At 34.9% G+C, this 23811-nt stretch overlaps 1 protein-coding gene across 19 annotated transcripts in view; it reads left to right on the top strand.

Annotated features, from left to right (window-relative positions):
- The window catches only part of HMBOX1 (homeobox containing 1), a 191225-nt gene that overhangs the window by 4839 nt on the left and 162575 nt on the right, over positions 1–23811 (top strand). Inside the window, exon 1 of one of the 19 annotated variants that reach the window (XM_049101325.1) lies at positions 21213–21620. The exons of the other annotated variants lie outside the window; for them this stretch is intronic. The gene's annotated coding sequence lies outside the window, so the exon portion shown is untranslated. Of the gene's footprint in view, positions 1–21212; positions 21621–23811 lie in introns of those variants that run through there. 19 annotated transcript variants of the gene reach the window in all.

Below are 23811 nucleotides of genomic sequence, written 5' to 3'. Positions count from 1 at the left end.
TGAGGTATAACTTTTAGTTAGAGTCTATTTAACAGAATCCAGTACTTTAGATAACTTGTTTTTCTTGATCTTAGATGAAACAAGTTGGAAATTTACTATAGTATGGTCTTGGACACTTTCCAAGAGTATTTAGTTACTGGAAGGCTTTGGCTTTAGCATAGTTTTACCCTTACAATGTTAATAAGTTTGAAGTTACAGTAAGTTTTTCCAGTAGTTATTATAATTCTAATGCAGTACTTTACAGGTCCTTAACTTGGGGTATAAGGATAGTGTTTTTTGTTTTTGTTTTTTCATTTACAAACAAAAGTTTAAAAAATATATTTAGCTTGAAGTTATGAGTTATATACCTTTTTTGAATTTTAAAACAGGTGTCCATAGATCCCTGTAAATGATATAAATGATAAAATGATTCTAATTCACTCAAAGAGCATTTAGATTTTTTTAACTTAGAGTGCTGATTATGATAAGAATGTTTACTAAGTTGCACATATTCTCTGTGGCTTTTCTGTTTCTTATGTTCAGTGATGGTCTGGAGACGGTTTATGGAAAACATTTAATAGCTCTCTTTATTGTATGCATATTAAACAATTAGTATGGAGTTGCCAAGGGGCAATAATTTTAATGTATATAAGTTACAGTTTTCAAAGAGGTGAAAGTCAAATGCTATGGCTATTGCTGAAATGAAGATGACATGAAACTACATTTTTCTGCTTTAAGATTTTGATAAAATAGTGATCTGATTAAAATGTGAAGCCGTGGAGTTGGGCCCACTTAGTCAAACCTTGAGTCAGTCATTCTGACTCTCCACATCCAATCATAGAATCAAGTTGATTTTACATCCTTCGTATCTGTATCAATTGACTTCTTTTTATTGCATGCTTTTCCTTAATTCAGGCCTTCATCATTTTGTCTTGCCACATCAATTTCTTAACTAATCTTCCTGCGTTCAATATTTTTTAAGTCATTTTTTACTACTATTTGAGAGATCTTGCTAAAGCAAAATGTAAATTTGATTGTTAGCCATACTTTGCCTGTAATCCTTCATTGGCTCCTCAGCCTTTCAAATTATTCCAAACTGTTACTCCATCTGTGTCCAAATCCTGGCTTTGCCAGTTACTAGCTATGTGACTTTGGGCAAGTCATTTAATCTGTTTCTCAGTTTCCTCATCTGTAGAATGGGGATAAATAGTCCTCACTTCATAGGATTATCATGAGCCCTTAGAATACTGTTAAGTCCTTAGAATGCTTTAGGAATATCGTAAATGTTTCTTATTATTATCATGTTACATGATGTATTTTGTGTTTTAGTTCCTGCCTTATATTTTATCATTATCAACCCCAGAACCTGTGCCTTATGCATGCCAAACTACTGGTAGGCCAAACAGGCACTTTTTAGCATAGCTAAGGACGATGGGGTATTATTAGTCTGTAAGGGTTGCAGTTTTTAGTAATGTCTTCAAAAGTAAAGAATTAATTGTGAACTTTAAAACATATTGCTGTATAAAGAATGATAGTATATTCTGTTGCCCTGGTTTCTGTTTTTTTTCTTCAAAATAAAAGGCAATGTGAGTTAGATTATTGCCTAATTCAGGCAATTTAAAATTTATTTTCTTTGCCTTGTTAATACATTTTTATGTTTCTAACTTAGATTTCCCCCTTGGTAATCCAACATTTTTATCATCTCACCTAACTTCATGAAAGACCCATTTGATTTCGTATATTTTTTTTCACTTTTATTCCACAAATCCAAATTTTCTCTCCTTTTTAGGTAATTTTTTTTTTTTTTTTTAACATTGCTATTGAGACAGTTGAATAGTTGCATTATATGATCTGGAAGTCTCTTTGACAGACATATGTTTTATTTACATACTAATGTTTATACTTGAGGTTGGGTGGCTAGTTTATTTCCACTGCTTCAGTTGGTTTTCCAAAGTGGTAGATGATACACATATGGTGATTTATATCAGTGTCTCATTCCTCCCTCAAGGAGGAGAAATAATGTCCTGTTTTGACCACACTGAGACAAGGATAAATGTTACCCAAACCTATGGTATAGAAGTGGAAGGATGATAGCTGAGGTATCAGTCCAGACTTTAGAATGTAATTTTTGTAGGAGGCTCTATTATTACTATAGTTTGCAACCACTAATTTAGCCAGCATTTACCTTCATGGAACATAATTATTCATTGTGGAGAACCTGAAAGTAGCTATTCTGAATATTACCTTTATTTGGTTGAAAACCCATTTTCTGGAGTCAGAGATAGCCTATGTTTAGTTTTACATAGTATCTATTTAGAACCACTCAGGACAAGAATAGTTGCTCTACTATTCTGTTGTCCAAGGAAGACCTCTCTGAAAAGATGACATGATCTTATTTATTTGAAATTCTGTATCATCTTTTCAATAAACTGTCATTTTCCTCCAAAGGTAGTAGGTCCAAGGTTAAATAAAAATATCTTTGAGGTTTTTTTCCCCCCAGAATGGTACTCTTACTTTAAGTATGATCATTTAAAAAAAATAAATAATTGCTTTTATTACAGATTAACACAGGTATCAACTGACCTGGTCCTCTTCCCTAAAATAAGGAATTATTTAATGAGCACAGGTTATTGGTTACTTCCGATTTTAAGTTCCATTTTCTGAAACAGAATGTCTTAGTTGACAACATGTCAATTAAATAACTTTGTTATTGATAGTTTAAGTTTGTATGTATAAATGATTAGGTTTTTGTTTTCTAGTCAACTAAACAGGGTATTTAGGTTAATTTAAAAAAAAATATAAGGCATTTTTGTTATTAATTAAAGTAATAAGTTGTTTGCTTATTTATTTTTAATTTTGAAATAATTATAGGGGCACCTGGGTGGCGCAGTGGTTGAGCGTCTGCCTTTGGCCCAGGGCGTGATTCTGAGGTCCTGAGATAAGAGTCCCATATCAGACTCCCTGCAGGGCGCCTGCTTTCCCCCCTGCCTATGTTTCTGACTCTCTCTCTCTCTCTCTCTCTTTTTTAAAGATTTTATTTATTTATTCATGAGAGACACGGACTAATAGAGGCAGAGACATAGGCAGAGGGAGAAGCAGGCTCCACTCAGGGAGCCGGATGTGGGACTTGATCCTGGATCCCAGGATCACAACCTGAGCTGCAGGCAGGCGCCCAACCACTGAGCCATCCAAGCATCCCTCTTTCTGTATCTCTCATGAATAAATAAATAAAATCTTTTAAAAAATTATTAAAAATTATAGATTCACAGGAAGTTGCAGTGGAGAGGGCCTATACCTTTCACCCAGTTTCCCCTAATGGTTGCATCTTATGTAACTTTAGTACAGTATTAAACAGGAGATTGACGTTGGTACAGTATGTGCCTGTGTAGTTCTATGCCATTTTAATCACGTGTGAATTCTATAACCAACACCACAATCAGGTACTATTGAAGAACTCTTCTGCTGTTACAGAGATTGAATAATGCCCCCTTAGTCATAAATTTTGTCTTGTCAAATATAACTAAGGAGAAGGACATCGATTATTGGATCAGTAATTTCACTCTTTAACCTTTTGTAGTAGTTCAGAAATTCTTTTGGCACATCTTGAAGTTTTTATGGAAAATTGTAATTAAACTTGGTTGTGAGAATTTAAAAATTGGCAAGCTTTACATAATTGAGGATTTATAATATTAATGACCATTAAACTTTTTAGTAAAAATTAGTAACGTTGAAAATTTCTGTAAAGAAGCATGTAAGAGGGACGGACGCCTTGGTGGCTCAGTGGTTGACCGTCTGTCTTCGGCTCAAAGTGTGATACTAGGGTCCCAGGATCGAATCCTGCATTGGGCTCCCCTCAGGGAGCCTGCTTCTCTCTCTGCCTGTGTCTCTGCCTCTCTCTCTTTGTGTCTCTCATGAATAAATAAATAAAATCTTAAAAAAAAAAAAAAGCATGTAAGATTTAAATGAATTCAAAGCTTAAGTGATATATTTCTTGCCAGACAAGAAGTATGTTAGAATCGGTATTAGATAAGCAAAATTGCAAGTATTCTGATGTTAGTTTGGTCTTTAACAGTGTTAAAGCAAATTTGTCAGATGAATTGATAGTGAGCTCATACCGTAGTTTTATTTTGATTTGTTGTAAGGGGACTCTCTCTGGAGAAAATCAGTTCAAAGATTGTTTCTAGAGAAAGAATCTTTAGAGGAAGAAAGGGGTTCTAGATACTCTTGTTACTCTGGGTACAAGAAAGGACCATCAAGTTAAAGGCTGATTACAGGACTGGCCTTTGCCTTTCCTTTATCAACTGTGTAGGTTATGAAGCCTGTCTTCAAAGACAAGGCTATTAATTTAATATACTACTGATTATTTTAGACATCGGACAACAAAGATCTGCTTTAAACAGGCTAACAAAATATTTTGAAATATGTTACCAGAAAAGATCTATCATGTGGGCTTTTTCTCCTTTGAGTTTGAGATAGTTTTTTATGCACACTGATAATTTTCTTTGAAAATATCAATTAAATTCTAATTTCTTTCATTGACAAAAATATGATAAGTATTGGTAGTATTTTCTGATAAGTCGGATTCATATTTAGAGAACTCTTTGGCTAACCTGAAATTTCACTTTCTTCCTGGTGCATTTTTTTTCCTCTTTGGATTTATCTGTTGCCAGCTTTTTATTTATCTTGGTGTACATTCTAAAAAAAAAATAGTGCTTTAATCAAGAGTTCTTTGGCTTCAAAGAAGGTTGTTGTAGGGATCCAACTGTTTGGGGTTGTGCGAAAGGGAGATCTGTCAGGAATCTGAGAAGCTAGTCTCTGGCTCTCATTCTGGGATATATGGTTTCTTGTCTTGCCTTCTCTTTTTATGTCTGCATTATCAAGCTTTGTTACTTCTCATTCCACTTCTGTTTGCCTTACTGTAGTTTTACATGGTTTCTGCTACTCTGTAACTTTGACTTGTAGGTGGATTTGGTTTGCCGCTGGTGCTGACCTGAACTGTTTGTCCCTTTTTTTTTTTTTTTTTCATGAGAGACACACACACACATACAGAGAGGCAGAGACCCAGGCAGAGGGAGAAGCAGGCTCCATGCAGGGAGCCTGATATGGGACTCAATCCTGGGACTCCAGGCCTGTGCCCTGGGCCCAAGGCAGGTGCTAAACTGCTGAGCACCCAGGGGTCCCCTTGTTTTGTCCTTTTAAAGCTTGTTTACTCTGTTAGTGGTGACAGTGTGCTTCTTTTAGTTCAGGTGGTGAGAGAGAAATCTGAATGCATGACCATGAGTTAGATGTCAATTCTATTCCATGACCTTGGGGGTAGGACACAGGGGGAAGTCACCTTTTATATAAGGCTAATACTTTTTGGGTCCTCTGCATGAGGAGGATTCTCTTGGAGGAGTTGAACAGGGCACTCAGTTAAACATGTCAAGTATAGCAGTGCATGTTTAGGTACTCTGTGGGATACAAAGATTAGTTGGATTTAATCCTTTTCTTCAAGGATCAAATAATTTGTAGGAAATGGCAAAAGTCTCCCAGTGTAATTTAGTGTTAGCTTTTTATGTTAGTTACCTCAGGCAAACCAGAAAGATGACAAAGTAGGACTATAGAACTAGGCAGGATTAAGGAAAGAACCAGAGATAACACTAGAGACATGGCTGTTCTGTCTCAACAATTTGAATCACAGACCTGCTAAAGCATGAAAGTATCCTGAAGCTATTCTTTTAGGATCCTAGTTATTGCTATCAAGGAGCATCCCTTGTTGACTAAAGAGGCTCATTTTTCGGTTTCACCTCTTATCAAGCACACAACCTTTTGGCTACCATTTGCCCCATCACTGAGGTCAAAAGACATCTTGAAAGAACTATTTCAGAAATAGGAACATTCTCATAGACACAGTCTATATGGTGACAACTCTACTCTTAGAAAGTGTCTTTCATATCTGACAAGCTTTTGTGGTAAATGAGGACAGAGACAGGATATTTGTGCCGCCTCACTCTAGAGGCAATAAACAGGAATTTTCATATGGTGAGTCTATAGTAGTGAGCATTTTTTTTTTTTTTTTAGTACAGATCTGGCAACATAACAATGACATACTGGGTCAACCCAGTGTCTCGTCAACACCATATGTTAAATTTAACAGAAGATCCATGATATCAGGCAAATGAACTACAAGTTTTTTCTCCCTGTGTCAAAATTGAAGTTGATACGGATTTCAGGGCTAAAAACTCCAAAGCCAAGTCTTAATTATGTCAACCAAACCAAGACTGAGATTTTAGAATTAAGCATAAGTCAAGCATAGGCAATGAAAACTTGGAAGATCGGTTTCAGATTATAAAGCCATAGAAGATAAACAGTTGAGGAGTCATAGAGTTCAAATACTTAGGCAACACAGGAATACAGTGCATCTCAACTTTTGTGCAAAAGAATTGCCTGGCAAATGTATTAGAATTTTTGTTTTCTGAACTCCACTCCCAGATCTTTAAAATCTCAGATGGGCCCAAGAATATGTCCTTTGTAAGCCTGCTGGGTAATTGTAATAAGGTGGTCTTCAGAGTGTTTGGAAAATGGATAGACATATCTACTGAGAACTTATGTGCTTGGTTTTCTGGTAGAATACTTAGTAATCTTAAATGCCTATATAACTCTTGGAATGTTTCCTCCCTGACATGTACCTGACTTTCCATATCCAGGGACACCTGGGTGGGTCAGTGGTTGAGCATCTGTCTTTGACCCAGGACTTGATTCTGAGGTCCTGGGGTCAAGTCCCACATCAGGCTCCCTGCAGAGAGCCTGCTTCTCCCTCTGCCTGTGTCTCTGCCTCTCTCTCTCTCTGTGTCTCTCATGAATAAATAAATAAAATCTTTTAAAAAATAAAAATAAATATTTCATATCCATACTATATAACTGCTTATGCCACTAAATTGTGCCATGAGATGTGTTTTGGTCAAGAATGGCAGTTTTTCTAGATGTTATATTTAATGGTTAGTGTTATATCCCAAACCATCTAGTCTTTATGGTTATATGTTACATTTATTTTCTTAAATTTTTATATTTTTACATACCAGCTCTTTAGACCATCCTTCCCCTTCCCCTTCCCCCACTCCTACTCCCCGTTAGTCCGTAAGTTCTCCCTTATTCTAGTTTTCTAGATCTACTAAGCAAGGTTTTTTTAAAAAACGTATGTGCTTTGGTATATCAACCATCTCATGAACCTTTGCCCTCACAAATTAATTTCTCACCTTTTAAAAATATCTGTCATCATTCTTCTCAGAGTCTTAATTTATCCTAGAATATTGAGCTGGTTGAGAACATGGATTTGGGAGCCACACTACGTGGGTGTAAATCTGACCTCCACAACTTACTCTGTAAGTGCATAAACCTCTGTAACTCCATTTGTAAATTGGAGATAAATAGTAGTACCCATATCACAGGATTGTTGTGAGTATATGAGGCAATATTTGTAAAGTGCTTAGAAGACTGGTTGCACAGATTAAGGCACATCTTATCATTTTAGTATTAGTTGGCCTGTGTTTCTGTTTCTAAAGTATTTACTCTCTTGAATCATTAAAATTCTCATATGTTGCAAATGATATCTTCTAACTAACTTACTTTTGTTCCTTGATTTTTCTTTTCAGTTATCCTTTCGTAGGCTTTATTTGCATTTAATGCAAATGCCTATTTCCTTTTGGTTAAAATTCTTTCTATCCAGATCTTCTTCCTTCCGTCATCTTTTTAAAAATTTACCTCCAGTCTTGGAGTTCTCAGATTTTAAACCTTTAAAACACCCTTTTAGTACTTTCCTTTTTATACTACTTTCCTTCCTCCTCTATCTAATTCATCTGCAATGTTCTGCTGATTCTTTCACCATCACATCTCTTAGATCATTCTCTTTTTACATCTATAGTTGCCATCCTCATCACTTCTTGCTGCGATGATTATAGCAGTAAAACTGGCCTTTCTGCCTCTTCCCTACTCTATTCCATGGTGCACAGTACTGTTAGAATAATTTTCATCAAACACTTTTCATCAAGTCATTCAAGAAGTTGCTGTACCTTAGTTTGAATTGTGTTATCTTCCAATTTTAATCCCTTTGCTTTTTTTTTTTTTTTAAGTTTTTTTCCCTCCCTTACTGGCATCCTGTTTTTCTTGTTCCTAAAGACTTTTTCTCAATTACATTCAAGTAAATTACCTTTTTTTCCTGCTGTATGTTTTCAGCTTTCATTTCTTGGTATTTGCTACTTTCCCCACTTAATGTCTTTGTATATCCTTATCTTGACAGTTAAAACTTTACAATGAACGGTCACACTTGAACCAGTCATTTACTCCAAATATAAGCTGTACCTATGCACCCAGTTAATAGTATATACAATTTGTATTTACTTGCAACGTATATCACTTTGTAAATATTCTGGTTTTTGTTTCATGTGCATGAATTGGATTCTAGTTTAAGTGAAACGTCCCTGAGTCTCCTATTGACTTACTCCCCTCTGCATTCTTTTCCCTTCCCCTTTAATTTTTGTAGTTTGTTGATTGCTTCTCATTCATCTATATATAAGTGTGTGTGTGTATATATATTTCTAATTGAATTTAGTTTTTATTTATTTTTATTTTTTTTATTTTTATTTTTTTTTAAATTTTTATTTATTTATGATGGTCACACAGAGAGAGAGAGAGGCAGAGACACAGGCAGAGGGAGAAGCAGGCTCCATGCACCGGGAGCCCGATATGGGATTCGATCCCGGGTCTCCAGGATCACGCCCTGGGCCAAAGGTGGCTGCGCCACCCAGGGATCCCTAGTTTTTATTTTTTTAGAGAGAGAGAGAGAGAGAGAGTGAGTGAGGGTAGGGGCAGGGGGAGAGAGAGAATCCCAAGGAGGCCCTGCACTCGGCATGGGCGGGCCAACACACGGTGCCATCTCATGATCCTGAGATCATGACCTGAGCCGAAATCAAGAGTTGGATGTTTGGTTACATGTTATATAAGACATAAGCCTAGACTTTAAGTACTTCATAGTTTGGATTTAATAAGATCTGAACCCAGAGGTACAGATTTCAATGCTGTACTTCAGTTATCCTTGTTTTAGTAATTTCTCTAATCTACTCTCAAAAATAGTAATTAACACTAGATAGATTGCTAAGTTTAGCTTCCTGACAAATGATTTTGGCTGTAGAATGTTGGTACAATGATAATGGTTAAAAATGGACAGGTTAGGGCAGCCCCGGTGGCACAGCAGTTTAGCGCCGCCTGCAGCCCAGGGCGTGATCCTGGAGATCCTGGATCAAGTCCCATGTCAGGCTCTCTGCATGGAGCCTGCTTCTCCCTCTGCCTGTGTCTCTGCCTCTCTTTCTCTCTGCATCTCTAGGAATAAACAAATAAATAAATCTTTAAAAAAAAATGGACAGGTTAGATGATAGGTACGAATTTTAAATTCACTCTTTTCTGAGGATAAGCTTAGTTTTTTCCTCTTTTTACCAGAACAGCAGGAGATCTATGGATTTAGGATTGCAATTATAAAGTTATTACATATAAAAGAATCCAAACAATGAAGAAGCATGTACAAAATAGCAAGTGTAACTGCCCCCTCCTCTTTTAACATATTCTACTCCACTGTTCTTTTACTCATAACAAACTACCCCAAAACTTAATAGCTTAAAATAGCAAAAAGATTTTATTATTCTCTTGCATGGTTCTGGGGGTTGGTTCAGTTAAGTGGGATCTCTTACCTGGAGTTATCTGAAGGCTAACTCACTCATGTGTCTGATGCCGTGGTTGGGGGAACTCAGAATAACTGATGGCTGATAGTCTCTCCAGTATGATGGCTTTAGAATAGTTGGACTTGCTACTTGGTACTGCAGGGCTCTAAAGGCAGGTGTCACAGATAGAAGGAAAGTCAGGCATATCATTTTTTATGACTTGGCCTTGGAAACCACGCAGGATTATTCTGTATTCTGCTTATTGAGGCAGTACTGCTGGCCTGCCTATGTTCTAGAGCAGGGAACACAGAATCTTCATAGGAGGAGTGGTGAGGTTCTAGAAAGATCATGTATGAAGGAAATATCATTATACCAGTTATGAAAAATGAACACACCAGGGATAACTGCTATTTGCGAATTGGTTTACTGTTAGATCTTTTTCTTTTCATGTACAGATCATATTTTTAAATGCCTACCTAAATAATTGTATCATACTCTAACTTATATTTATTTAATGATATATGATGGTGTCATTACATAAAGATTCACCTTATTTTTTTTGGATATTAAAAATGAGTGAATCATAATTTGCCATAATAGCAGACATTTGAACTTTCTGGAGTTTATGCATAGGAACCTCTCTTGACCCATGTTGGATGAGCCTGCAGTAAATGTTGTGGTAAATAGGACTGAGTAGTTAAAGGTAATAAGCTTTCTCTCTATGCTACTCTTCCAACCATCTGGAAATTGTTTTTTAAATTTGTTTCTTTTACTGCTTCTGCATTCTCTCCCTGCTTTGACCTATTCAGTAAGTTTGTACTTCTGTTTTGATCCCAGAAAAGATGTGCTAGAAATGGGAATATTATCATATATAAAGTTAAGCTATCTTATTATCTTATCTTACAAATTCAAGAATTTTTTTTCTTTCTGTTATGTATAGAAAAGCCATCCTAAATAATTTTTTAAAAGATTTTATTTACTTATTCACGAGAGACACACACAGAGAGAGAGAGAGAGAGAGAGAGAGAGAAATAGCACGAGAGAGAGCAGAGACACAGGCAGAAGAAGTAGGCTCCATGCAGGTAGCCTGACGTGGGACTGGATCCTGGGCCTCCAGGATCATGCCCTGGGCTGAAGGCGGCGCTAAACTGCTGAGCCACCTGGGCTGCCCGCCATCTTAAATTATATAATTTGAATTAGTAGCTTATCAATTAATCAAAAAAGTTGGTTATAGTAAAAATCATTAAAACCTATTACTTAAACATTTTACTTTAATCAAAATACATAATTATACATGTATTCATCAATTGTTTGATACAGGGTAGTGGTTCTCATTTGGGATAATTTAATTGTCACTGCTGGGTGGGCGTGCTGCTGTTGCCATCTAGTGGGTAGTAAAGAAGCCCAGGGATGTGCTGCTGAACATCTTAAAGTTCACGGGTCTGTATTGCTCCCCCTCCTTCCCTTGCAATCCCCAAAGAATTCTTTAGTCCAAAATGTCCATAGTGCCAGGGTGAGGAAACCTTGATCTGAGGTTAAGGCCTTTTCTTGGTATATGAATCCATAGATTGGCACTATACATTAGATTTTCATGCATAAACCATACCCATATGTATTATTTTATGATTTTAAGTTTTGATTTCTTGAAAATGAAAGGAGACCTTAAAGATGCTTATTATATAATCTGTGAATCAAATCAATCCATTATGTTCCCCAAGTTTTGGAGTAGACTCACCCATATCCAATTCAACTTTAATGAATATTAAATATTATATACTTATGTATATAAATATATAATGATTTATTTTTCTATTTGTATCTATTTATATATATATAAGTATAATAGGTTTTAATTAAATTATCTATTATACCAAAATATTCCATCTATTATTTCTATTTAATTTTTATAAGAACTATTCTTCATACTCATATTGTTAGTTTAGATAATATATAATTAAATTTCACAATTGCATATAATAGTGAGAGATATAAACAGAGAGAGATATAAACATATATAAACAGTGAGAGAACAAACCAACCTGTTCTTGGTTGGCACAGAAAGGAGTGTATGAGATAGTAGCTTTTAGCATCCCATATCTGTTTTAGAAGGGGAATTTAGAAGGCACTGTTTGGTTGGAATAGTTGCTTAAGTGGAGATTGGCTAAGAGCTTCTAGGTGAACAGTAAGGACCCAAAGAATTTTTTGTTGTTAAAGTTCACTGAAAACCAACTTTTAAAGTTCACTGAAAACCATTTCTTACTTAAATGAACAAGCCAGAAACCATACACACACATAAAACGAACATAAACAAAAAAACCCCACAAACATAAAATAATGCTATATTACAGTAGAATTTTGTCTTACCCCGCACTGGTAGAATTTGTGATGATAATCATGGAGGATAAGCAGAGAGACAATGCCATTGGTGACCTTTAAAGGAAAGTAATGATCTTCAATAGGATTTTGGTGATCTTGGGTGTTTGGGATTATCAGGGAGCCTTTTCTATCTAAAAATTAATATTATTGTTTTGCTGAGTTCGAGTCCCTTTCATGAACTCCATTTAATCATATTTTTTTATGTGTCTCAAAGACTCTTCCCAGCTGGCTGTTTCCTATTTAACAACTCTATTTTAAGCAGGTTAACTTCCATGATTGTCGTGTGTATTTCTAGATTACCTTAATCTGGACCTTTGCATATTAAACCCCATCAGCCAGTCTTCTGCTTTTTACCAAAACATTTCTTATGCTTTAAAATACTTAAAGTCAGCATCTCAGTTTTCACTAATTAAGTAGTTGATTCAAACACTTTCAGTCTCTGTATTACTAGCACATTTTTTTAGCTTTGATTTTATGAATTTTCAGAATATATGCATAATTTTGGCTACATGAACTTGTGCAAGCTGATTTATTGCCTAATAAAATGGTATTCTTTAGAATTTCATCAGAGATTAAACAGAGAAATCTAGAAAGTGACGCTTTAGATATCCTAAAATGAGTTCTCTCTAGTAACCAGTATCCAGTGGGAAATAGAACCTGAATACATGGTTAATCTTTTCAGAGCTAGATTATTAAGCTAAATTCGAATAGGATTGTTAAAGTTGTTAATTACTATTTCTATAGTTGAGGAAAAATATTAGCTCTTTTTTCCCTGCACTTTCTGTTAATGATGATGTTTTTTTTAATCTAGAGAAATAGGAAGAGAACAATAAGAGATTACCTAGGTCAGCATGACTGGGTTAACTCTTAATGAGATTTTTAAAAATAATTTCTTGCCTTCAAGCTTACATAAAAACAAAATATATTGTGTAGAAAATTATTTTATTTGTGTATTTATGCAGTTGTCTTATATGACATTTATAAAATGTAGTACATAAAAAATACTCATGGAAACTTTTTTTTAGTCTGCATATCCATTTCCTCTCTCTTTTCAAGCATAATAGTGTAAGTAGAGATTCTTGGGAAGAATTTTTTGGAAATGATGGTTTTGAACAAATTATCAAACTAATGATTCCTGACTTATCAAGATAATAAATTTTAAGTCAAACATATTTTAAATGTTATCAGAGTTATTTGGAAAATAATGGGAATTTTGGGAGGAAAAATTAATTTACTTTAAATGAAAGATTATTTTCCAAATGAGCCATATATGTAGCGTTCAGTTTAGAAGAGGCACGGTAAACATTTTCAGGCCATTTATTGAATGTGTATGGTAACCATGTTTTTCATTGTTGGTACTTGTATCAACAAGCTGTAATGTAGAATTCTTGAAAGGGAGGAACCAAAATAATCTAGTTTATCACTTGTGTCCAATAAGGAAATGAAGGGAGAAAGATGTTCTTGTTTTATTGCCAGGATGGAACTCAGGTTACTTATCTCATTTCACATTCTCTCTATTGTACTACCAGTTACCAGAGGCAACTGAAACTTTCTAATTCAGTGTGCTCAGATTTCTGCAAATATGTGATGGATATGTAGGGGATTTGAATAACTTCCGTTTTTGATAGATTTAGACTTTTAATAGTGTTTCAGTTTATTGCTTTTGATTTTATTATTTATTGAATAATACACATTGTCTAAATATTCTTATACAAGTGATATAAAAGTGATTTGTGCAGTCATTGATTTCTTATATGCCTCTGCACCTGTGTATCATAGGAGGTCTATGGGCTGCTCAGCAACTCTCTGGGATCTTAGGCAGCTTCTTTTCTATTTTTGTTTTGAGTCTCTAGCCATTTACATTATGATGTCCCTCTCCTAGAGATCTCTTAAGTAACATATATATGCTTGGTCATTGTATTGCCTGGTTTAATTAATTGATAGAATTTGCAACATCATGTTGTATAATGTCTAAATAATGGTTTATATCATTTTTTGTATTAATTTCCATATGAACATAGGAACATGTTGTTTGATTTGGCTTGTTTTTTTAATTTTAAAATGAGGGATCCCTGGGTGGTGCAGCGGTTTGGCGCCTGCCTTTGGCCCAGGGTGCGATCCTGGAGACCCGGGATCGAATCCCACGTTGGGCTCCCGGTGCATGGAGCCTGCTTCTCCCTCTGCCTGTGTCTCTGCCTCTCTCTCTCTCTGTGTGACTATCATAAATAAAGAAAAAAAAATTAAAAAAAAAAGGAAAATATAATCAACTTGACTTAGAGGACTTCCCTAGGACCATAAATTATCTGAATTTAAAGACTAGAGTTTTCTCCTTCAGATTCAGACTTTTTTTGTTGAGGGAAAAGGAAGAGAATTGACGTTAATTAGGTATACACACTTTGAACTTTTATCTTTTATTATAAACTTGAAACTCTATTAATAAAACAAAAAAAAATAGATGACCATCTATTAAAATCTGGTTATGTAGAAGGCCTTAAAATTTGATGTTAATAAATATACTTCCAGAGTATTTGGAGCATTTGAAGACATGTTTTTAAAGAAAAGTTAGTTTGACCTCCTCTGATAGTACAATAGCCAGTTGTAGGATAATGAGAAAGCCCTGTAAATAGTTCTTCACAGTATCTGTGGCAACGCATTATGTTTTAAGTTTCTAATCACTGGCTGACTGATTCTTATGTAAACTGTAATAAAAATGAATGGCTAGAAAAATGAAATGGAAAAATAACTAAAGAAATATAATATACAAGTATCCAATATTTTATTATCAGATTCAGCAGATGCAATAATACTACTTTGTCAAATTGTTATTAAAGTTTCTAAATATGTATTCTTAACTTCTGTGATTTCCTAGTAATGGACCAGTTTCATATAGTATCGGTGCTCATAAATAGGCATTGGTTTTCTAAAACTTCACTTTGAGAAGCACTGTTTTAGAATATACAAATGTCACAAATAAGTAGGCTACAAAGCTCTCTTTTTGGAGCAAATACTGTTCCTGCAAACATTATACAGGTGCCTGAACTGCTAAAGTGCTGGATGGTGTCCTGTGACCAAAAAATGAGACATGGAAACTTAGAGGAAAAACACAATTTTAATGAGATGTAATTTAGAAGCACTAATCTCCTTTTCTGTGACAATAAATTTGCCTTTCCTGAACATTTCGTGTAATGAAATCATATAATATATGTCTTTTGTGTTTGATCTTCTTGACTTAGCATAATATTTTTGAGTCTTATACATGTTGTAGCATATATTGGTATTTCATGCCTTTTTATTGCTAAATAATATTCCATTGTATGGAAATAACACATTTTGTTCTTTCACCAGCTGATGGATATTTGGGTTGTTCCTGAATTGGGAGATATTATGAATAATGTTATGTGAACATTGCATGCAACTTTTTGTATGAGCATATTTTCATGTTTCTTGGATAGATACCCAGGAGTGAAATTGTTGGCTTGGATGGAAAATTTCTATTTAACTTTTTGAAACTGCAAAATTATTTTACATTTTCACCAGCAGTATATTAGTGTTGAATTTCCTCACATCCTCGTCGAAACTTGTTATTTTCTTTTTGATTATAATCATTCTTGTGGAAGTGAAGTAATATCTCATTTTGGTACTAATTTGTATTTCACTAATTATATTGAATGTCCTTTCATGTGCTTATTGGTCATTCATGTATCTTTTGTGAAATATACATTCAGGTATTTTGCCCATTTTATAATTGGGTTGTTTGTCTTACTGAATTGTAAAAGTTATTTATATATCTTTTTCCAGATATATGATTGTCAGATGTTTTAACTAATATTTGGCTTTTTCTTTTCTTTCTTTTACTGATATATTTTGAAGTAGAAATCTTCTGAATCTTGGTAATAATAAGATTTTATTTATTTATTCATGAGAGATGCAGAGGGAAAAGTGGGCTCCATGCAGGAAGCCTGATGTGGAACTCGATCCCGGGACTCCGGGATCACACCCTGAGCCAAAGGCAGAGGCTCAACTGCTGAGCCGCCCAGGCACCCCTTTGTTCCTTATTTTAAAGAACCATAAGTGTGGCACCTGAGTTGCACAGTGATTGAGTGTCTACCTTTGGCTCAGGTTGTGATCCCGGGGTCCTGGGATTGAGTCCTGCATCAGGATCCCTGCAGGGAGATCTGCCTATGTCTCTGCCTCTCTCTCTTTCTGTGTTTCTCATGAATAAATAAGTAAAATCTTTTAAAAAAATAACCATAAGGACTAATAAAATGGGAAACTTGTGGCTGGATACCTTACTCTGTTTTCGGCTCTATTTCAGAAAGGATTTACATAATCCTCGAGTTTGCTTGCTGAATGATGTATAAATAACAGTATTTCAAACCAGATATTCTCATATGTATGTTGGGGGAGCTGTTTTACCACCCTATCATTGACAGATCAACTTTTGTTGTAATTCCTCAAGCAGTCAGGTTTCGTAGTTGGAGCAACGAAAACTGACTACAGCTATTTAAGCTAAAAGTAAATTTATTAAATGGATGTTCAGAATCTCTCAGCATTTCTGGGAAGACCAGAGAACCAGGCTTGTACAATGGGAATAACTGTTGGGGGCTGTCCCCTAGCAGGAAAACCCAGCCAGGACCTGTGCTGCTGGCATTAGACCAGTGATGCTGCTGCTTAACTTTTGTTGCTGCCCTGAAACATAATCTTGCTGCAATGATCTTTCTACTTAAGATTCTTTCTGGTTGTTTGTGACACAAATTCCCAATTCACAGACTGAGTTAAGTACATCTGCCTATGCTCTGGAAATTGGGAAATGAGTATTTGGCATTTTCAAGCTTGCTATGAGACAAATCCTATCTCTTATTGGTGTTTAAAAATGCTCAAGTATTTTCTATCTTAAAAAGAAAGCAAAATCTTTCTCAACCTCATTTTCCTATCCAGATTCTGTCATACATCTCTCTCTTTTTTTTCTCTTCTCTGTAGATGATATTGACTGCTCTCACTTCCATTTCCTGACCTTTCATAGACTCCCCAATTCACTATTCTCACTAATCTCCAAAACTGTCTTCTACAGTATAACTAAAATCCATGGACAAATTTCAGTCTTCTAGTTTGATATCTCAACATTTTGTCAACAGTCATGCCTCTTTTTTGAAACATTTACTTTCTTGACTTCTTTGATACCCCCATCTTTTGGCTTTTCTTCTTAGTCTCTTGGAGGCTGCTTCTTGCCCTCCAAATTCTTCAAGTTCCTCAAGGGTCTGCTCCAGGCCCTGTTATCATTGCACACTTCATAGGCAAGCTCATCTATTCCCATAGCCTGTTACCACTTACTAGTCCAGACCTCCCTGTTGAACTTCACAGAGAACTCTGTATCCAGCTAGCCATCTCTTCTTGTGTGTCTCAAAGCCATCCCCAGATCACCATTTCTAGAGGCCACACTCAGGTTTTCTCTTCTTCTAGTATTGTTTGAAATGACACCACTGGGGCACCTGGGTGGTTCAGTGAATCTGCCTTTGGCTTAGGTTATGATCCCAGGGTCCTGGGATTGAGTCCGGTATTACGCTCCCCTAAGGGAGCTTGCTTCTCCTTCTGCCTATGTCTCTGCGCCTGTCTTTGTGTCTCTCATGAATAAATAAACAAAATCTTAAAAAAGAAAAATGAAATGACACCACTAATCAAACATCTGTTTAAGCTAGAATCCTGGAGAGTACCTCTGGCTTTTCTGTCTCCTTCATACCACATCTTCTAGAATTCCATTTTAGTGAAAAATAACTTTGCAAATTCATGAATTCTCTCTCTTACTCTTATAGCCCAAGCCACAGTCCATGGTGGCCCGAAATGGTTACTGTAGAATTTATAATAATACTCCCTGGTACTGGTCTTGCCCTCTTTCCCATAGGCTAGCTAGGTGAATAATGTTGCTCCTTAATCTTTTAATGGTAATCCTTTGCCCTTAGGATAAAGTCCGAACTATTTAATGTGCCTTATAAGGCTCCCTAGGATACCTGCACCTACTTATCTGTGGAATTCTTTATATCTACTTTTCTTCTTGTAATTGGTATTCCAGCTATACTGAATTTTAGCTTCTTATTTGGACGGTCCTCTTCCTGCCTCTGTTATCTCATCTGCTATTTAAGTATCTTCTACTTCCCACTTCTTCCCACTTCTACTTTCCCTAAATTATAAGCCTGAATTATCAAAATGGATATTAGAAAATTATTGCAACTTACATAATAAAATCTGTGTTTAGGAACTTAAGAAGAAATTGTAAGATCAAATATTCTGAGATCAAATATACCACCTACCTATTAAAGTATGGTCAATAGGAAATTAAACTTATCAATTAAAAGTTTATGAAATTTAATCCTATTAGAATAATCTTTTCACACTTTTAACCCCAGAGAGTCACTATTGTGCAAGGGAGGCAAATATATGAAATATGCCTTCACTCTACTTCTTTATCCTGATAAACATCTGTATCAACTTCAGCCTAGCATCCTTTGAACCATAGCACTAGCGGCAGCTATTACAGATGATGTGGCAATGAAACCTCTTTGATATCCTTTTCATAAGCACGGGCTACTCATTTTGAACTAATAAATGAATGTTTTCATTTCAGTGAGAATTTTTTTTTCCTCTGTTCTTATTTCGGTGAGAACCTATTTATTTGCTTAGAATTTATTCCACTTTATTTGAAAACAGTGTTGGCTTCAAATACCTATAATGGAAATGAAGTGCTTTATAAAAGTGCTTTAGTAAAAACTGAGTGTAGTATAAACATATGCAAATAGAATGAAAGAATTACAAAGAAAATTTCTACAGAACACCAAAATATTGCCATTTCAGCATGTAATCAGCATAAAAATTATTAATGAGATGTTTTACATCCTTTTTCATGCCACGTCTTCAGAATTATTATATGTTCTACACTTATAACACATCTCGGTTGGGATTAACCACCTTGCAAGGGCTCAGTAACCACATATGGCTGGTGGCTACTTTTAGTAGGCAGTGCAATTTTAAAGTTTCTGCTTTATCTGAATGCTGCCTCTTCCATTTCCTCAAGTTGGTCATCTGTAGTCAGCCAAACCATCCCAGCCTAGAGTTTTCTTTGTTGGGGATTTTTAAACTGGAACTCAACTTTAAGAGCTGTTGGACTATTCAATTTATTTCTTTTGGTAATTTATATATGTCAAGGAGTTGGTCCATTTCATCTTAGTTGCTGAATTTATGGACATAGGTTTGTTTTTTTATTCTTTTAAATCTCTGTAGGGTCTCGAGTGATGTCTTCTCTTTGATTATCAAAAAACCATAACTGATGAAATGTTTGAGCTTCATTTTAGTGTATAAATATCATTTTACCACTAACATACCAAGCTTAAATGCTTTCAGCCTTTCACTTAGTGTAAGTGTCTAAAACTAGAAGAATTGAGGTCATTCAAAAAAATAGTCATTTTCTCTTTACTATTAAGCAAGCTGATGGTTACCAGAAGGGTTGGTGGGGATATGGGTGAAATTCGTGATGAGGATTAGAGTGCACTTTTGATGAGCTCTAGGTATTGTATGCAAGTGTTGAGTCACTGTATTATACACCTGAAGCTAGTATTACACTCTACGTTAAGTAATTGGAATTTAAATAAAAACTTAAAAAAAGGACAAACATAGTTATCACATGACTAAACAAATAATTTAAAAAGGTTTCCTGTTGGTGTTAGCAAAGTAATTTAAGCATGTGAATTCAGTGAAGACTACTAAAATCATAATCCAGTTTTAAACAGCAGGAGCCTCTTCTGAAGACATTATCCAAATATTGTAGCAGTTTTTATAGCATCTCTTTATACTGTCAAGTCTAAATTGAAAATTAGAGAATTGAAAAACATGGAAGTTTTTTTTCTTGGCCAAAGTACCAAGAGGAAAGTGACAGAATAGAATATTGGTTGCTTAGTGTTCCTGTCATAGCCAACTTTCCTTGTGCAGTGAAGGATTAACTCTGGTAGCAGAAAATGCAAAAGAAAGATATAGGATATCCACAACCTGAATGACCTGTTTATGATTCTGGATGTCAAAAAATACACCGTTCAACTTTCTTTCAGCCAAGAACATATCCTTGAAGGGTAAATAATTTGAATTGTTATATTACCAACTCTTGTTGAAAATACCCTAAGGGAAAACAAGTAAAGCTAAAAAACTTCCTTTTTAAAAATTTTTGTATAAAATCAGTACTCACAGATCTTTGCTAGAAAAATTTAGTCTTTGTTTATCCTTTTTAAAGTTCGAAGGTAACTGTACATATGGATATTGTTTAGGTGAGTTACCATTACCTTAATTTAAAAATGAAAGCCTTAGTCAAAAGATCTTTCAAATGTTAAATATTATAAAGAACAACCAGAGTGTTTTTTTTAAAGCTAGGCTCAGAGATGTATTGCATACAAAATTGGCTTATGAATAAACAATTATGTTTATTGTGACAAATATAGCATTTTAAAAATATTTCTTCCAAGACTTAACATTAGCCGGGTAAACTTGACAACAACTCTAGTTTCAAATCTGTATGTGTTACCCTCTTATATATTCTTTATTCAGTTCACCAAATTTCTGTTAAATTCCTACTATGAACAAGATACTGCAGTGGGGCTAGGATGCAGTTGTGAATAAGACAGACTTGGTCACACCAAACCAATAAACTGTACTCATAAATTAAGACACTGGACAATATTTGTTTAAAATGTGAATACTCTATCAGTTGTATTATTATGAGAATTTTTTGTGTTAAGTTCAAATTCAACAGTAACTCCTGTGATATCCAAACATGTTTATTTATACTCACATGTTCATGCATACCTGTACATATATACATATGTGTATTGCCATGTTTGGAACATAATTAGACTATAGTAGTTGACAGCATAGACTCTGAAGTTTGAATTCTGGGTTGAATTCTGGATGTGCTCTTTCTAAGCTGTGTGATTTTAAACAAGTTAATATTGTCACCTGTCCCATAGGGTTAGATTTAATGAGCTGCTTGATGTGAAGCACATAGATTTAGTGCCTGTTGTATACTTAGGGCTCTGTATGGTCAACTAGTTAATTAGTATGTCAACTAATACCTGTGTTTTGCCAGAAAATAAGTGATTTTATTAATTTGAAAAAATTAGAATAAAGCCTATGAAGTCTCTCTTAGCTGCAAATGAGCTTTTTCTTGTGTTAACTGAACTAGTTACATTTGTTTGGAGGTTTTTTTCCTCCAATTCTGACCTAACAGATTCTTTCTATTTTAATTTCATAGGCCAGAACTGTGTTATATGGACACCTCTACTCTTCTTTCTTCCCCCAAGATTGATTGATTGATTATTTATTTATTTATTTATTTATTTATTTATTTATGAGAAAGAGAATGTGTGTGCGCATGTGAGCAAGAGCATGGCAGAGCCTGGGGATGAGGGAAGGAAGAGGGAAAGAATCTCAAGCAGATGGAACACTGAGCTCAGAGCCCGACTTCGGGCTTGATCCTGCCTGCAACCTTGAGATCTTCAGCCAAAACCAAGAGTCAGATGCTTAATCAACTGAGACACCCAGGTACCCCAGGACACTTCTACTCTTAAGAGTGGTGACTCCTATTGCTACCATAAACAAAATCAGAGTTTTGTTAGTAGAGAATAAAAAAAGATTTTTAACAAGCAGTTAGCAATATCTGCTATAATTATTTTCTGTAGAATAGTATTTCTTTTTCTTATTTTCATATCATATCAGGAATTTCCTTCCAAGCAAAACAAAAAAAGCTTGATACAAAATAAAAGTACTGGAAATAATTTGATATTATTATAAATGCATCATGTGCCATGCCACCACCTTTTAAGTGACATGGTGATGTTATAAACAAAGATTGATAGCCACTTGGTCCTAAATATTAGGTGATCTTGACTCCAATGAATTTTTAATTTAGCCTCTCTTTTCTGAAGAGGGAGGATAGTTTAAGTACATCATACATATTTTTTGTACTTGAAATATATGTAAGGGACAAAGTTATTTTGGTACTGGTTGAAATTTATCCCATGACTATTTTGTGCTGACATAGTAGAAAAGACACAGGTGTTATTATTATTATTAAGGTATTATGTGGTTGGATCATATTAGGAGTTTAATCTTATTTAATGATTCTGTATGAACATGTATCCCTCATACCCAAATATTTCCTCTAAAAAATTAATGAACAAATACCTATTGATCACATAACATACTAGAGATTGTGCTTAGGTTTTAGAAAAAAATAATATGAATGAAATAGTATTCTAACCTTATCAGATTTACTGTCTAATGGGGGAGATAGGAATATAAATGAAGGAAGCAGTGTGATTATTTCCATAGTAGAAGTATGCCCAAGGTAGTATAGAAGCAAAGGGAAGGAAAGTGCTTAATTCTGGTTTGATTTTTGAGAGGAGAGTCTCAGAAAGGGTTTCATCTATCTTTAAAGAGACTAGAAGTTCTGTAAAATAATGAAGGGATGAAATAATAATAGTGGAAAACCTAGGATAGATGAAATTGCTAACTTCAGTGGAGATTTATTTTACTTCCTATTTTGAGTTCCTATATTGAAGTAATCTTAAGTAAACTAAACAGAGAAGAAAACTGTATGGATTCTAGTATAATTTGTAACAACTAACTGCTTCTGAATGCCTGTAACATTGTGATGATCAAAAAAGAAAGCTTTTATTTTTTTATTTATTTATGATAGTCACAGAGAGAGAGAGAGAGAGAGAGAGGCAGAGACACAGGCAGAGGGAGAAGCAGGCTCCATGCACCGGGAGCCCGACGCGGGATTCGATCCCGGGTCTCCAGGATCGCGCCCTGGGCCAAAGGCAGGCGCCAAACCGCTGTGCCACCCAGGGATCCCAAGAAAGCTTTTAAAATGAACATTTCATCAACATTTAGATTGCATTTAAGCCAAACATATTTCCATAGTTCCCTTGTCATCATTTGATGTCAAAATGATGGCTAATGACCTTTCATTCTTAGTTTGTTCACACAATGAGTAGTGTGGTATAAAGGAAGCCCGTAAAGGTTCTGGAAAGATTTTAGTTTCTTTCCCTACAGGAAAAGTAAGCATTCACGGACAATACTGATAGTGCGGTGAAACATTAGTAAATATGATTGACCAAATAAGACAACATGGTTAGGAGTTACTTTAGTAATGACTTTGATAACTGAAGGTGTTTGATTTTACTTAATGTTAAAACTGCAATATTACTCCAAGATACATATGTCATTTGAAATACAGAACATGAACCATGATAAACAAAACATGTTTGTGGTTAATTTGAAAAGAAATATATAGAGCATGTAAAAATAATTATCTTTTATATTCTTGGATTACTAAATAACAAAAAAACAAACCTCTTATCATTGGGTACCTTACCATTTTATGGAAGTTGAGAAGATCTCCACAAACGTGTTAGTGATCCAGTCAGCACGTACCAAAGTGTTGAATTATACTAAATTAGCAAATGAGAATTACATAAGAAACCATCACAAAGATAATACTTAAAAGAGGAGTAATAGAAAAGAGAAATAATTATGAACTAAAGTCTTTAGGAAAAACTTCAGAGAAGAGGCTGGACCTAAGCTTAACCTTGAAATAATAAATCATTACTTTGGTAGGCTTTTATTTCTAAATTCTACTTTTTTTTTTTAAAGCACTTTATCTTTGCAAAGACAAATCTGTGCTTTGAGAAATCAAACAAGTCATTCTCTTGTATAATGGAATCTTTGT

Source organism: Canis lupus, chromosome 25, assembly GCF_003254725.2.
Source record: "Canis lupus dingo isolate Sandy chromosome 25, ASM325472v2, whole genome shotgun sequence".
Classification (NCBI taxonomy): domain Eukaryota; kingdom Metazoa; phylum Chordata; class Mammalia; order Carnivora; family Canidae; genus Canis; species Canis lupus.
The sequence above is the reverse complement of the archived record's forward strand: the minus strand, read 5'-3'. Positions and strand labels throughout refer to the sequence as shown.